This window comes from Pecten maximus, chromosome 16 (genome assembly GCF_902652985.1).
Source record: "Pecten maximus chromosome 16, xPecMax1.1, whole genome shotgun sequence".
NCBI lineage: Eukaryota > Metazoa > Mollusca > Bivalvia > Pectinida > Pectinidae > Pecten > Pecten maximus.
Genome location: NC_047030.1, coordinates 15,138,297 through 15,151,907, shown reverse-complemented (window position 1 = coordinate 15,151,907; position 13,611 = coordinate 15,138,297). Strand labels below are relative to the sequence as shown.

At 35.2% G+C, this 13,611-nt stretch overlaps 1 protein-coding gene across 6 annotated transcripts in view; it reads left to right on the top strand.

Moving 5' to 3' along the window:
• Positions 1-13,611, top strand: part of LOC117344904 (kazrin-like) — a 110,591-nt gene that overhangs the window by 45,687 nt on the left and 51,293 nt on the right. The window contains exon 1 of one of the 6 annotated variants that reach the window (XM_033907787.1): positions 2,307-2,408. The exons of 4 other annotated variants lie outside the window; for them this stretch is intronic. The gene's annotated coding sequence lies outside the window, so the exon portion shown is untranslated. Of the gene's footprint in view, positions 1-2,306; positions 2,409-5,658; positions 5,846-13,611 lie in introns of those variants that run through there. One more of the 6 variants, XM_033907784.1, reaches the window with a different exon arrangement.

Genomic DNA, 13,611 nt, shown 5'->3' with positions numbered 1-13,611 from the left:
TGAGACTTAAGGTACCTGGAAATAAAGGTGAGAATTCAAACTAACTGGAAATAAAGGTGAGAATTCAAACTAACTAGAAATAAAGGTGAGAATTCAAACTAACTAGAAATAAAGGTGAGAATTCAAACTAACTAGAAATAAAGGTGAGAATTCAAGCTAACTAGAAATAAAGGTGAGAATTCAAACTAACTAGAAATAAAGGTGAGAATTCAAACTAACTAGAAATAAAGGTGAGAATTCAAGCTAACTGGAAATAAAGGTGAGAATTCAAGCTAACTAGAAATAAAAGTGAGAATTCAAACTATAACTAGAAATAAAGGTGAGAATTCAAACTAACTAGAAATAAAGGTGAGAATTCAAGCTAACTAGAAATAAAGGTGAGAATTCAAACTAACTAGAAATAAAGGTGAGAATTCAAACTAACGAGAAATAAAGGTGAGAATTCAAGCTAACTAGAAATAAAGGTGAGAATTCAAGCTAACTAGAAATAAAGGTGAGAATTCAAACTAACTGGAAACATAGGCAGGACTTCCAGATAACTGAGATATATAGTGTGAGACGTTCAGCTGATTGGAGATATAGCTTGAGACTTCTAGATAACTAAAAATATAGTGTTAGACTCGCATTTACCTAGAAATCTTTGGCATATTTTGGATATGTTTTTAATTAAACAGCAGTTAAGATCCTGTTTCCTGGTATTGAATATCTATGATTCAAATATTTGTTTATATCCGGTTTCGAAAATTTATCTGATTTGGTGCATGACTTTAACTTGATATGTTTAAAGATTGATTTGTATTCTATTTACTCGTCAATAAGTCCTTTGTGGTCATTTTGATCCTCTAATAATGTGTCTCGAGTACTCAGACAAGTGTTTTGCACCTTTCACCTGTAGCGTCCTGTCGAAACATTTCTAATGATATTATAGCCTGAAGCCGATTTGTCGTAACAGGATTTTAAGAAGTACATTAGAATGAGAAGGATATGTTGTTTCTCTTTGACTGTGTCAATACTGGGGTTTTAAAGTGCTGAATGTCAACTTTCCACTTCATTACCTACGTTATTTGATATTAGGATGTCCATGGTTCAGTGAGTGGTCAGTCACTTTAGGTTATTCACAACACATAATGTCATTAATGACTTACTTAACACCAGCTTTCAACATATCAATTCTTAACCCCCTTTTTTTACTCTAAATAATTGGAATTAAATATCAACAAATAAGATTAAAAGTTCATTATTACTTAATGCCTTATTATTATAATTAAGTTTTTCATTCTTCCAAAGTTTTTTTTTTCTGTTAAATTTTAAAGCTTACAAGATGTTGACTGACCATGATGTACTTATCAACTATTGTCAATTGAAATATAATGGTTAAAGGCTGGAAGAGAAGTCAGGAAATCATTTGTTCTTTGAATACAAATTATGTCAGCTTGACCAGTCCATATTTATATAATACTCAATATGAAACAAAAAGCAAAATAATTCTTTTTCCATTTAAGTATGAAGGATGACTTAATAATATTCGAGATATCAAATTTCATACTTTATCTAGACTTAGATTTCTTAGATTTGATTTGATTTTGAAATTACTATTTTAATTAAGCTGTCTAATACTTTCACTATTGAACAGTCTATAAATGATGGTAAATATTGATACTCAATACACACAAATACACCCAAACTAACATAGAATTACCTTTTGTAAATTGAAATCTTATACTGTCATTATAATACATACCCAATTTTCTATTATGGCCAGATTTTTATACCAATATCCATTGTCCATCCAGTCTTTGATATCCAGATTGATATTCGAAAGGTAGATGGACATTAGATTTGACTTTGACAAATGAGAGTCGATAGCTTGCTTTTCAATTCTGGAGTAACTTAGATAAATACTTACATTCAAATGTCATGTTTGTTCAAATGTTTAACATACGTTTATCATGTAATAAGGAGATTCCAATGTACTAGCTAAATGTATACATGTCAAAGGTCAAATGAAAACAAGATAACTTGATTAACATGGAACATATCTCTGGTGTTGGAAAGAAACTTAGCTATTCATTTACATTAAATGTTGACAAAAAAATTAATTATGCATAGCATAGAATTATAAGGGTCAGACACTGGCTGAGGAGATTCCTGCTTTTAGAGCCTAGCCCATTTGCAAAGGTGTATGTTTTTACCTGTATTGGAGAAGTCATTCACGTGTGTAATGCAATTGTCAGACAACTTTATTGTATAGGCAATACATTAATGGGCTGTAGTAAAACCTCATCATTGGGGATAGACATTTAACGAGACTGTGTACACAGGTAGCAAGGACTGTAGGGCTGGTTATAGTGTGGATAAAAGGAACGCATTCGGCAGCAAACAGATAAACTCAGGTGGAAAATCTACAGGTAAGAATTATGTAATATTCATATTGACTGTATGGCAGACAAACTGTTTTATTTTATTAAGAAAAATGTATCATAAATATTTATTGTATTCTGATAATTTCCTGATTTATTCCATAAACATTACCCTTCTACCCTAACACATGACTGTCCTTATACATCCAGCCCAATCCTATCTTACTTTGAATGTCCTTGATATTGGCCTTTCTCCTTCTATCACTCTCGTGTCTGTCTTATTTTGTCTTATGTTACCATCCTGTCATCCTGCCCCTTTCCTAATCCCACTCCCTACTTATGCCATTCCCCATCCTCCAGTTTATTCTGTCCATACCTAACCTCCTGTTTATCCCCTATCATCTCCTTCTGCCATGTCTCTCTTCCTCAGCTTACTGTCTGTCATCTAGAGACCTTCTGCCTCCCGAAGTTCACTCCCTATAACAAAGAGACTCTCTGCCCTTTCCTCCTAACCAACTAACTTTCTGTTCCCTAGAGACCTTCTGTCCATGCTCCCCCCCCTTAGTTTACTCCCTATCATCTAGAGACCTTTTGCCTTCATCCCCCAGCTTATTCCCTATCATCTCCTTCTGCCCATGCCTCTCTTCCTCAGCTTACTGCCAGTCATCTCCTAGCTGCCCTTGCCTTCCTCCCCCACCATATTCCCTATCATCTCCTTCTGTCCTTGCCTTCCTCCCCCACCTTATTCCCTATCATCTCCTTCAAGCTGCCCTTGCCATCCTCCCCCAGCTTATTCCCTATCATCTCCTTCTGTCCTTGCCTTCCTCCCCCACCTTATTCCATATCATCTCCTTCAAGCTGCCCTTGCCATCCTCCCCCAGCTTATTCCCTATCACCTCCTAGCTGTCCTTGCCTTCCTCCCCCACCTTATTCCATATCATCTCCTTCAAGCTGCCCTTGCCATCCTCCCCCAGCTTATTCCATATCATCTCCTTCTGTCCTTGCCTTCCTCCCCCACCTTATTCCCTATCATCTCCTTCTGTCCTTGCCTTCCTCCCCCACCTTATTCCCTATCATCTCCTTCTGTCCTTGCCTTCCTCCCCCACCTTATTCCCTATCACCTCCTAGCTGCCCTTGCCTTCCTCCCCCACCTTATTCCCTATCATCTCCTTCTGTCCTTGCCTTCCTCCCCCAGCTTATTCCCTATCATCTCCTTCTAGTTGCCCTAGCTTGCATACCTCCCCCACCTTATTCCCTATCATCTCCTGCCCTTGCCTCCACCCTATATTCTCCTTGATTAGATCCTGCCACTGTCTAAAAGTACATCAGTGACATGTATTAATGAGTTTCTATTATAGTACTACATAACCTAATTAAAAAAAAAAGAAGTCCAAAACCTAATCGGACTGTATCAACCTCCTCGATCTTAGATAATTCTCGATCTTTATCAGAGGCAAAAACAGCCATGCATGCATAGCATGGTGTTGAAGTGGGTCATAGAGGGCAGTCATTACCACAGATTTGTGGGTAACCACATATTAGCAGGGTGAAAAATCTCAGGCATGCACTTTACTGTAAGATCACTAAAATAATCTACCTGTGTTTAGAAAAAACACCAGCAAGGTAGTTGTTTATTTTGTGGAAAAAATTCACAACAACGGAATCTGATTTAAGACCTTATAACCACATTCCATGGAGAAAATTGAACTTTTGTTGGAGAAAAATAAGGGAAAATTACACAATGCAAATACAAAATCAGAACCATTTAAATATTTTTTGTCAGAGAGATGAGAGTTTGAGGTAGAAAGATACTCAAGACCTCAGAAAGAAAGGAAACAAAAGCTGCATACTTAAACAGAATTTGTTTAATGTTTCAATTTTAGTGCATACCAACCCACCCTTAAAGTTTTGCATGGTTGACATCAACTGGAAACAATTTTGGGTTTAAAAATTTTCAATATTATATGACTACAATATAAAGTTTTGTGTTTTAAGCCATTTTTTTTCTGAAATATAAGACTTGAGATCCAGATGTTTTTTAAAGGTATGAGAAAATAATTAAAAGGAAAATGTAGTAAATGTTCCTAAAGATATGATAGAAGAAATAGTGAGAGTGGATTGATTTAGGTTTATTAATAGAACACTCTACAAGTAAGTGAATGGTATTCTCATCATACATTAAGGAAACAGAATGATTGTGTTGATGGTTATGAGGAATACTGTGGAGCTAGCATCTTTTAATAGTCCTGTATCAGAACTGCTGGAAGGCCACACTATACTAGGTTTGCTCTCTAGATCTATGGGCTAGGTACATCACAAATATAACTCCTGCCTTTCAGCAGTACATCTGCCAGATTTTATATGTAAGATCATGTTTGGTATTTACAAGAATCTCAGACCACACTTTTTACAGATCAAGTATTGTCCTTTTGAACACAGCATTTATAGATCAATTGGATCCCTTTGAACATATATGTACAGTCATGGTTCTTTGTTCACACTTTTAACAGAGTTATAGCCCTTTGTGTTTCTATTTACAGATAGATTGATGTCCCTGTGAACATATTATACAGAGTTGTGGTCCTTTACCATATACAAAACTATGACCATTTGTTCATACTACATACAGAGTAATTATCCTTTCTTCATACTATTAACAGATAGATTTATATCCCTTTGAACATATTCATACAAAGTTGTGGTCGTTTGTTTATACGAACTTGCTGAATATTTTTTATTATTATTTACTATAATTACTTTTGACAGTATTCAGCTAGGTTACTTCTAATTTACGATATATTCAAATGTTAGGGTTGATTTTTAGGACAGTTACCTGTTGATCCACCACCTATAACTATTTTAATTGGTGTAAAATTACATGTTATTTACAGTAAACAATATGCATTTCATGTGTATAAAGATGGTTTTCACCTCCTCAGTTATTTTAAGGGTGTTCAAAAACCATGTTATTTAACACATTTGTGATCCTCCCATAATTATTTTGAGGGTATTCAAATAACATGTCATTTACCGTATTTGTGAATCTTTTAGACAGATCCAAAGCTCAACCTCCAATAATTATTTTGGGGGTGTTCAAATTACATGTTATTTACCGTATACAAAACAGATTATGTTGTCATATGTGTCTGTCAAAACACGGCCCGTCAGCCTACAGGTAAGCCTAGCCCTACGGTAGTAGTTTACAGTGTCTAAAGGTGTCATAAATAAGTATACACCTATCATCATAATCGTAATTGTGTATTGAATCACAGATCGGCGCTGGTCATTGTCCGTCTGGTCAGATTAGGTTGACCACGAGTGAATGCCTCTGTTAGATTAATTCTCCTGTGGTCAGTGTAATGATAATGCCCATACACTCTTTTGATGTGATCAGCATTCTTCACAGTGAGTTTATATGAAGTGTAACAACACGATGTGTCATTCCTGACTTACAGAAGATCTCTACCATACAGGAGATATATAAGGTAAGTGTTACCTGTCAGGGTATGTTCGTTAGTTACCTGATGATAATATATAGAGAAGATACTTGATGCACCTAAATTAAGTATTTCACTATATTTACTACATTGTATTTTTTAACATTTTATAAATTACATTCTTGTTATCAATTACATATTAGAATGAGGATTGTTAAGGTGGGGATATTTCTAATGCATATAGTTTGATTGTTAACATGCATTCTTCCTGATAATAGCAAATCTTTGCAGTATGAAGAAATTTTATACAGGATATGTTTGTTTGCAAGCCTAAAGAGTTGGAGATTGCATGTGAGCTAGGTTTTGTATTTTGATTTTGTGGGTTGTAGAAAAAATCTTTACAAATCTCAATTGAATGGAAGGAAGGCGGTGTTAGGGAGTTATGTAAAGGTCTTCTTGCATTAATTAGAGGTGGGAGAAGGGGGGGGGGGGGGGGGGGGGGTTGTTCAGTAGGGCCCAGGTGTATTTTACCTTGGTGGTTTGAATTGATGGACATATCTATAAAACCCAGGTGTTAAGGTTTTTGTGGGAAAGACTTTCACATTGAATTAACATATTTAATTGCCCTTAAATATCTGTTGGTTGAAGTCTTCACATATCAATTTATTTCCATGGGAGAATGTTTACTGATTTTGTTCAGGTCAGAAGGTATATATATATGTGTGTATAGAAATACAGACTGTCACCCTGTACATGTTCCGCTCTACATCCTGAAATAAATTGGTCTCAAAAAAAATGATGATCAACAATTTCAGTGTATTAAACCATTAAGTCGGGGATTGAACCCAATTATCATAGGTATGAAATGAGGCCACATTGTGAGAGTATACAGCTGTAGATAAGGTTTCAAGTGTCTTGTCAGGTTTCTTCGATAAAAAAATTTGATGAATTTACAGTACTGTATATACAATGATATCTGTCAAATGTCAACCCAACCTTTCTAAAAGACAAACAGTTTTGTCTAAAATAGGACATGTATGTAAACAACAAAGGTTACATTCCCCGAGATTTGCAAAATGAAAAACCTCGGAGCAGTTGACTCTATATTAGTATAGATTCCACTAGGTATCTTTATAACACAGTGACAGCTAGCATAGTGCTCTATTATGTATTACAAAAATTGTCATGAGGAGCGATTCAGTTTCCTTTATACTTATTGTACAAAACACAGCAGTTAAAATATGAAGAAACATCTCTATGGTGACTACATGTCCAATTCACTTCTAAATTAATTCATACTTAATTAATGCACGTAAAATATGTACAGCATGCAATTAAACCAAGTGACATAGCAATTAGTATCAGTATGGAGACATACTGGATTCATCCATCAGTTGGTATTATCCGTGTCAACTTGTCACATATTTCAAATATAATATAAAAAACAACATATTGTCCAAAATATACTAACAAAATCATAATATCAACATTAAACTATCATTCTGTTGATACAAACAATTCCATTTTAATGTATTACCTACACACCAGCTTATCTTTTCCGACCAGTACCTCCAGGGTCAGGGAGACATATGACATCAATTGTGTGTATTTTGTCATATTTCATACAGAGTTATTGCCCTTTGTTCACTGTATGTCATAACTAGTTTGGTACATTTCTTGTACATTCATGTATATTAAAAATTTTGTATCCACGTACCACTTAGGATTTTTAATAGATTTTAGAATGTTGCATAATTAAATGCATGAAAAAGAGTATATTTGTTGGTCTGCTGGTTACAAGTTTACATTTCTTTTAATGACTGAAGTTTTCACATTCTGGCAATGCAAGAGACAAAGTCCTGCCCTTACCCAAACAAGCTTCTACATACCAAGGGACCTATGAGCATTACATTATGTAATGCTCATGGGTCCCTTGGACTGCAGGAAGTTATCTTTGTTATGTCTTCTTTGGTACACAAAGGGACATTCACCTTAGGATACAGTGCAGAGTTATAGCCCTTTGATGATTTTGATCAGTTTTGAAAGGGGTGGGGACTATATGGTTGATTTTTACTAATCCACTGTACATTTTTTCTGTGTGTTTGTTGGGTTAACCATCCTTTGAACAGCCAGGGTCATTTTAAGGTGCACCGCCCCTGGATCTCCTTGCAGTAGCTGAAGGCTACCTATCTGAACAACTTACATGTACTGGGTGCCAATCACATGCCATCCAGAGCAAGTAGAGTCAAGCCTCTTGCCCAAGGATATGCAGTCAGAGCAGCATAGAGCAACACAGACTAGCTTACAGAGAAACACTGACCACGATGATTTGGGAGTGTCAAAATGCACACCTGGAAAAACACACCTGGAAACACACACCTTGAAACCTTCACTGTATGAGTTCACATAGGCTGTACTCTGATTTGACTGACCGAGCTATTGCACAATCTCCCCCCCCCCCCCCCCCCCCCCCCCCTTTCTTTTTCTGTATGTATCTCTCATTTCCTCCAATACATTTATTTATAAGGCAGTATTTGGTTGTTTTCATCAGATGGTTGACTGTTAGTTTCCCTGTTTTGATCCCAGTGGAAAATATCTCTAGGCGATAGTTAAAGCTGGGGAAGTTTCTTTGGTGCCCTACATACCATAAGATGATGTAGTCGGCCATGATGTAATTATAAGCTTTCCTGATAGGGTATCTACCTGATCATTAAAGATCCAATAAAAAAGAAAACGTCACATAAAACTCATATTAGAGAAAAGTTGTTGTGACTGACTCACTTTAAATACGCACAAAAAAATCAGAAGTTGAATCACAACGTTAAAAGGAATTTGATATAGACATTTTCGTTTGTATCACCTGATATTTAGTAGATATACAGATTTGTTCCTCTGTCATTAACAGCTTAATTTAGATACCAAGTATTGTTAGATTCATGACAAATCCAGGTATAATTCAAATAGCAAAGTTATTAAATTTGAAAATGATATGTTTTGCATGTCTTGGTAATTATAAACATTTCTGCACATATATATTATCTATTTAATTGAATTTTGATTAATTAGTTATTAAACTAATTAGTACAGTAGTTCACTGGATGACAGTGCTTCCTTTGAAATAAGAGGCCTATATATATATTATTTCAGAACTTATGTTTTGTATGCTTGGGTGCTTTAGAATAATCAGGATATCCTGAAATACTTTATGACTTTAAAATGTAATATTTGTTTGTATGTATATTGTAAATCTTACAATGCTATCTATTGCATTTGGAAATAAAGAAATTGAATTTAAAAAGAAATGTAATATATAACTTCATGTATGTATTCAAAACTGACGTCGAATTCTGTTTTACCATATTTGAGACAAAAACCCTTATCTATAACAGCATAGTAAGTATCTTAACTTGGATGCACATGTACCGAAAGTGTATGTACAGTAGAGATGCACATGTATCAAAATTGTATGTTCAGTAAGTGAAGGAAGTTGTTTATACAAACAGTAAAGATTGTGATTTATTGATGATTTGAGTGACTCTTTCATTGACGGTATAAAACTGTCCTTGAATTTTGAAATATTTTTTTTCTTTTATACCTTCAATAAATTCCGCAAAGAACTTCATAGATTGAAGATTTTAAGATATTCTAAAATCAAATCCATGACTGCATTCATTTTTTGTTGAGCCATATTTACTGTTTGTTGTGAAATATCCATATATTGTACAGTTCATAAAGATTCCAATTGTTTATGGTCATTGGATCAACCACAAAAAAATTAACACAACAAATCTTGTTGAACTATTTGCACAGGGGCATCCACCAAAAAGTGAGCCACAAAATTTCTAAATAACTTGAAACTGCGCAAAAAGAATCTATAAATATTTTGTGGTATGCAGATCATAAAAGTGAACATTACATGAAAATGTGAACATCAGCTGCAAGATAGAGGCTTATTTGTTTGGGGTTTATAATCTTTATCCTTCAAGGGTAAATTGATGATGCCACCATCTTGTTGGAACAAACTTCACCTTGTGCTGAGAAATAATTAGTAATTCCCTTTCTTTGTTTTTATGAAGCATGAAATAGGTTTTCAAGTGTAAAAATGTACTTATGTCAGAAAGAAATCTTCGAAGATAAGTTGAAGGCCAGCCAAATAAAAAAATCTTTTGTTGAATGGCTTTGTCTGGATTTCTGTTTGTTAATGATCATATACCATGATATTACAGTATTTTTTGGGCTATAAATATAGGCGTAGAACTGAAATAGACAATTCTGTTGATTAATAGACAGACAGTGGTTTTAATCCTGACGATGCTAGCTGATTCAGAAATAAATCCAGTCTCTTTTAGATGAGAACGAGACTTTTGTTGCTTGATTACAGCATTCAGATGAACAGTTGTTCCTCACCATCATGGTTGGGCTTATCACCAAACATCCAAATTAATCAAAGTTAACAGAATTTTACATGAGCAAGCTGGCAGTAGGCTTCCAAATTATTGTTGATTTGAAGATTTCTAGCCTTCTGTTGCCTTCGATAATGTTTTGGAAACTGTTTTGGGAGTTTGTAAGGAACATATTGAGTCTATTTATAGAAAAGGGATCTCGGCACTTCCTTAAGGGTTTTAATGATCAATTATGTCTCTGAGAAAAACGATTCTAAGGTTCATGTACTAAATGAATAATAGAATAGAAACTAAGAGGTTTATATTTTAATTGAGTGGGTTTTGCAATGAGGATTTCACAGAGTTAGGGAAAGTGTATGGGTCGATCTACCCATTTAGCAATATTAAATTCATAACGTCAGAGTTAGAAGGATTTCAGTGAATCATGCAGTTGGTATCTATATGACTTGAGATGGTTTTAAAAAGAGGGACTTATAAATACAATATTGACTTTAGGGAGTCAAAAGTGATGAAGTACTTAGTGTTAGTGTACAAAGTAAAGGAATATATAATCATTGTACTTGTTCTTCTTATATCTATTTTTTTGTATAATACTGCTGATGTGGTTGTGTTCTAGCTTGGCAAGACACGATGCCCTTATTGCTCTGGATGATATGTGACGAGCCTCCTGTATGTTGTTCAATGAGGTAGTCACCAACTACTACATGGAGACCCGCCTCAAAATGACCCTGGCTGTTCATTGGGCAATTAACCCAACAACTAGTACGAACAAATCTTATACAACAATATCTGCTTACTCCGGCCATAATGATTTAATTGTTACATATCTTGATGAAATTTTAAACACAATTTTAAGTCATGCACCTACAGAATTAATGAACACTTCAAACATTCATGAATTTGTCATGAGATCATGAACAGCATTTTTCAGGGGAGTTTCAATTTTTCAAGACCTTTAGGGAGGGCAGGGTTGATCATCACCTGAGTACTTGGAATAGCCTGCTATATGATATAATTATATAGGATCTTAAATGTTAATTACATACAAGATTTTGTGAAACGAGTCTAAAAACATTTATTTTTATTTTTGCAAGCCTTTCTAATTGACCGGCAAATGTAAAAACTTTGCAGCAAGTTTCAAAAAATCACATATGAAATGAAACAAATTTAAGATACTTAACTCGTATATCATACATTTTGACAGGATCAAGCTAAAGTCAAAATGTGGAGGGCAAAATCAAACAGAGGCATCCATTTTCTTGCAACATATACAATTCATGAAGTAACATCATTGTCAATATTATGACATCTTAATCAGTTTTTGACTGGGGAAAGCCAATGAAAACATTCCAGGGTGAGATATATGAAAAAATGTTACGCATGGGAATTTACTGGATAAAATGTTAATTATGTGATAAATATATTGTTATTTCTCACTAATTCTCTGTAAATATGGCAAATATGGTAGAACAGTGATGTAAAAATCAACATTGTAAAAGTCAACATTGGCTTGGCCGCATGTAGTGGGTTATCGGCACAGCTAGGGCATGGTGTAAATGTCAACAGTGGCATATGGCTTAATTAATGCAGTGGGTTATCAGGGCTGAGTGATTTATAAATCTTCATTGACTTGGCCTAATGTAGTGGGTTATCAGGGCTGAGTGATTTATATATATTCATTGACTTGGCCTGATGTAGTGGGTTATTGGGGCTGAGTGATTTATAAATCTTCATTGACTTGGCCTAATGTAGTGGGTTATTGGGGCTGAGTGATTTATAAATCTTCATTGACTTGGCCTAATGTAGTGGGTTATCAGGGCTGAGTGATTTATAAATCTTCATTGACTTGGCCTAATGTAGTGGGTTATTGGGGCTGAGTGATTTATAAATCTTCATTGACTTGGCCTAATGTAGTGTGTTATCAGGGCTGAATGATTTATAAATCTTCATTGACTTGACCTAATGTAGTGGGTTATCAGGGCTGAATGATTTATATATCTTCATTGACTTGGCCTATTGTAATGGGTTATTGGGGCTGAGTGATTTATATATCTTCATTGACTTGGCCTAATGTAGTGGGTTATCAGGGCTGAGTGATTTATAAATATTCATTGACTTGGCCTAATGTAGTGGGTTATCAGGGCTGAATGATTTATAAATCTTCATTGACTTGGCCTAATGTAGTGGGTTATCAGGGCTGAGTGATTTATAAATCTTCATTGACTTGGCCTAATGTAGTGGGTTATCAGGGCTGAATGATTTATATATCTTCATTGACTTGGCCTAATGTAGTGGGTTATCAGGGCCGAGTGATTTATAAATCTTCATTGACTTGGCCTAATGTAGTGGGTTATCAGGGCTGAATGATTTATATATCTTCATTGACTTGGCCTAATGTAGTGGGTTATTGGGGCTGAGTGATTTATAAATCTTCATTGACTTGGCCTAATGTAGTGGGTTATTGGGGCTGAGTGATTTATATATCTTCATTGACTTGGCCTAATGTAGTGGGTTATCAGGGCCGAGTGATTTATAAATCTTCATTGACTTGGCCTAATGTAGTGGGTTATCAGGGCTGAATGATTTATATATCTTCATTGACTTGGCCTAATGTTGTGGGTTATCAGGGCTGAGTGATTTATAAATCTTCATTGACTTGGCCTAATGTAGTGGGGTATCAGGGCTGAGTGATTTATAAATCTTCATTGACTTGGCCTAATGTAGTGGGTTATCAGGGCTGAATGATTTATAAATCTTCATTGACTTGGCCTAATGTAGTGGGGTATCAGGGCTGAGTGATTTATAAATATTCATTGACTTGGCCTAATGTAGTGGGTTATCAGGGCTGAATGATTTATAAATCTTCATTGACTTGGCCTAATGTAGTGGGTTATCAGGGCTGAATGATTTATAAATCTTCATTGACTTGGCCTAATGTAGTGGGTTATCAGGGCTGAATGATTTATATATCTTCATTGACTTGGCCTAATGTAGTGGGTTATTGGGGCCGAGTGATTTATAAATATTCATTGACTTGGCCTAATGTAGTGGGGTATCAGGGCTGAATGATTTATAAATCTTCATTGACTTGGCGTAATGTAGTGGGTTATCAGGGCTGAGTGATTTATAAATATTCATTGACTTGGCCTAATGTAGTGGGTTATTGGGGCTGAGTGATTTATAAATCTTCATTGACTTGGCCTAATGTAGTGGGGTATCAGGGCTGAGTGATTTATAAATCTTCATTGACTTGGCCTAATGTAGTGGGGTATCAGGGCTGAGTGATTTATAAATCTTCATTGACTTGGCCTAATGTAGTGGGTTATCAGGGCTGAGTGATTTATAAATCTTCATTGACTTGGCCTAATGTAGTGGGGTATCAGGGCTGAGTGATTTATAAATATTCATTGA